Source organism: Lathyrus oleraceus, chromosome 4 (genome assembly GCF_024323335.1).
Source record: "Lathyrus oleraceus cultivar Zhongwan6 chromosome 4, CAAS_Psat_ZW6_1.0, whole genome shotgun sequence".
In the NCBI taxonomy this organism is placed as follows: domain Eukaryota; kingdom Viridiplantae; phylum Streptophyta; class Magnoliopsida; order Fabales; family Fabaceae; genus Lathyrus; species Lathyrus oleraceus.
Window position 1 is genome coordinate 178,372,374 of NC_066582.1, and position 4,388 is coordinate 178,376,761.

Sequence of the window (4,388 nt, forward strand, 5' to 3'; positions counted from 1 at the left end):
ATACGCATACACATGCATGCACACATGCACACGCACGTGTACGCACGCATTCACACATACACGCATACACATGCACACACACGCACACACAAGCACACACACACACGTACACACACATGCACGCACATACACACACACATGCATGCACACACGCACACACAATAATTCTTTACAGAATAATCAATGACATTTTGAAATTCAATTCTAATCAAACCTAATTTTATACAAATTAAGACTATGAATGCAATAAACATAAGAAGCATACACTTCTAGATTAAACAAAAAATCTAACACCTTATGTAAGCATGTAAGAAATCTAAGAGAGAGAGAGAGAGAGAGAGAGAGAGAGGGAGAGAGAGCACCATGATTTATACTTGTAGCGGGGTATTCGTTACATTTAGATTTATTGACTAAATCAAAAGTAAATCATACAATTCGAGTCGCCACCGCACTTCTATTTATCCAAAGGAAAGGTTAGAAAGCGAACAAAAACCGAGAAGTTTTATCAAGTCAAAAACTAATTAAAATGTTAGAGATCTGGGTAAGGGGGTTGGTTATGCAATGGGAAGGTTGTAAGCATCCAAAACATCCTTAGTACTCTAAGGGAGCCCTTTTTACCAATGTTGTAAGGTAGGTTGGTATTTGTGAAAATATTTGTGCAAACATGATTGGGGAGATGAGAAAAGAGTATACAAGTTATTTACAATTTCGTGTTTGAATGGATAAACCCATTGCCTACGTACCATCTTAAAAAAGAATAGGATCAAAACCTCGTAGTTCGGGGTAAAAATCTCAAAAGAAGTTGGTGAATTGATTGGTCAAAAGCCTTAAGGTTTTTTGTTATCAAAGGGAGAAAACTCAACCTAAAACCACAAATCCACCATGTGAGGAGAGCTTCAACATGCTAGTGAGGGGTTAACCCTATAATAAGCATGGAAGTCTTATAGTCCATCACTAAGGATACAGGTGAGTATTATATCAACCTCTAGGATAACTCAAACCTACTAGCTAATGTTTATGAAAAGCTTTGGCAAGAGTGGCCATTGAAACCACAAAAACAATTGAGTGAGTTGTATTTGCAAATGAAAAGTATTCACAAAGTAAGGTCAAAGTTGACTTAAGATTCAATTCAAAATAAGTGTTATGAAAAGAGTTTGAAAAATCAAAGGCATAGTGCTTAGGTTTCTAATTTTGAAGACAACGTTAATGTTTGCACAAAAGTTTGGCTTGGGTTAAAGTGGAGAGAAGAAGAGAATGGCTAGGTCCTAAACATGCAAATATGAGGGAAGAGAAATAAAACCACTTGGAGTTCCCTTCTTGAGATCATAAAGATGATCCAAATTGCTCCATTCCTTTGGATTTAGTAAGAAATAAGCAAATAACTCAAGCAATCAAGCAAACAATCAAACAAGCTCCTAGGAATCTTCCAATTGGCTTTTGTATCTCTTTTCTTGGATGCCCATGACAATGGTTCTTCTAATTGGCTCAAGTTTGGGATCCCTAGCACACAAGAACACACAAATCAAAAAGTTCCACAATACAAATAAAGAATGGACAAGAGTGAGTTTAGAATTAGGGGTCCTTTCAATGTCATCTTCAAGATTTAAGCATTCTAAAGGCATGAGGCCTAGTTGCTCTTTGACAATTTTAGCAATCTAAAGGCATGAGGCCTAGTTGCTCTTCAAACTCCATTAGCATAGGTAAGGTCCTAAATCTAAGTCCTTTCTCCATTTTTGCATTGGGTTCACACAAACAAAACAAAACAAAGCACAAGGCAATAGTATATACACAATAATGTGCTCAAGTGAGCAAAAGGAAAATTGCATTAACATAAACATGAGCTCAAGTGAGCAAAGGGCAAAGGAAAATGAATTAATGGGCAAGAAATAAAATTGCATTAAAGTAAATTGCAAGAATTAAATGCTTGAATTAAAAGTTAGTGATTAGTAGTTAGTGTTAGTGTGTCATAAGGCAATTTAGCGCTATGTTAAGCATTCGTAAGTGGACTAATGTAGTAGTCACACCTATCTGAGGTCGGTCAATAAAATTATAGGCAACAAACACAAGTTAGAGACCATGACTAGTAAGCCAAGCTCCTACAACTTGCCATGCCAAAAGAAAAGAGGACTGATCTTGTATTGATTTAGGTTTTTTGCTTGACCAAGAAGCAACCTATCCTTAATGCAAAGCAATTCACTTGATCTTTGATCAAGATGAATTTGATTTGAATCAAGGAAGGTTAAGCCTCTCATATGTCAAGGCTAACCACCAATCTTTAACTCATTGATCAAAAAGAAAAAAGAAGAAGAAGAAGAAGAAATGGAATGTACATAATTGAAATTCAAATGACATAACTAACACACATTGATCAAACATGACTGGAATCAACATCAATCAATGGTAAACAGAAGTGAGATGAAGCTTAGAAGTCAAGAAACAATAAAAATATTTTTGTATTTTTTTGGAATTAAAATAATACTTGAATTAAAATAAACAAATAAAGGTCAAACTTCAAATCCAATTCAAAGCAACTTGGAATAGTCCAATTGGATCATCATAAGTTCCACAAGGTCAAACAAGGTTTGACAAATTTTTTCATCATTTTTTGAAAACAGAAACTAATTTTAAACAATTAAAAATGAAGAAAAATAACATAATTGAACTAAAATCTCAAATAAATCTCAAATCAATTAAGAAATTAATGAGAATATTTTTCATAGATTCATCATCATTCAAAGATGTTAAGAAAATATTTTGGGCATTTTTGAATATTGGAAACTATTTTAAATGAATTAAAAATAACCAAAAAAGAGAAAATTCACAAAAAATATTAAATGGACTCATAAAAAATATTAAAAATCATTTTTAGAAACTAGAATTAAAAAGGGAAATAATGCAATTGGTCCCATTTTTTTTGGATTAAAAATGCAGAAGTTATGAATTTTTTAAATAAAATGGAATTAAAGAAAATAGAATGGAAAATCAGAAATTAGAAAAATCATGGAGCGTCTGATCTTATCTCATTAATTGACGTGGCGTATCAGATGGTTGATAAGCGTGCGCATGATAGACCAAAATCAAAAGAGAAACACGCTGATTAATTGCAAGTCATAACATTCAAAGGCTGGGATTAAATCTGGAAACAACATCCAATGGTCCAGAGCTCATCCACGTGGGGACGGTGGTGTACACCACCGTCTTCTCCGGCGAGACTCACCGCTCCGACCAAAATTTTGCAGGTTTTCAAACCTTCATTAAAATGCACGATCTATATATCATTGGAAAGCTGGGGTGATGTACATCACCCCTGTGACCTTGGTTTCTACTCTAGACTCTCATAGAAGGAGAAATTTGAGATAGAAATTTATGGTGTTCAATCTGAGTTTGCTCAATTCATGAAATTAAATACACAGATCAATTGTCTCTCACATGAGGACTTCGGAGATACCAAGCAATGCAAGAAATGATCAATATCCAAGGAGTTTCGAATCAAAACAATTTGAGGGAAAACCTTTGAAGAGCAGCTTTCAAACACTTGATCCACTCCAATTCTTTGATGCAGTGTGATCTTGAGATGGCAAGGAAGCAAGGTCTAGGAATTGAAGCTCAATGATCAACCAATGAAGTTGAAAATTGAACTTGAAAATTGAAAGAGAAAAGCAAAATTCCTTTTAATGGAGGTTGGGATTTTACTTCTGCAGCAATTCAGGCGCCTTGTGGCTTTTTGTTTTGAATGAAGCCAGGCATGTGTATTTATAGCAAGAGATGATGCAAGCAATGGAAAACTCGTGTGTGCATGAGCTTGGGTCCTCCATGCATGGGCCTGTACAGGCGCATGAGAGGGCCAAACTTGATTGATTTTGCATGCTGATGATGAAACAAATGAAATTGGACGTGTACATGGCAATGCAATGTGGTGTGCAAGCAATTTAATCATGTTATGCATAATTGAACACAAATCTTCTCCTCTTCGAAAATGCCCTTTTCCAAATTGAAACATAGCCATGTGGGTAATGGTTAGAAAGGTTTTGACATGAGGAACAAATGTTATGTTTAACAAAAATCCATTTGGAGTTTGGAAAATATTGAAAACTAATCATGAAGTTCAAGGTGCAAAACATGTATAGGGAAATTTTGCCAAAATAGACCAACTTCAAGCCCTTCTGTTTTAATGATTCAAGCCTCAAATGACAAAACCTTCAACATAAACGTTGTAGATCGTTTCAAGACAATCAATTTGGACTTAAATTTTGCATCATTTCGATTTTTTATGAGAGAGTTATGGGCACTTGAAGTTGGACTTTTTCACATTTCAATGACTTTGGTCCAAAGTGACCTATAATGTTTTGTATTATCACATGTGTTTCTTTTAGGATTATGAAATTTTG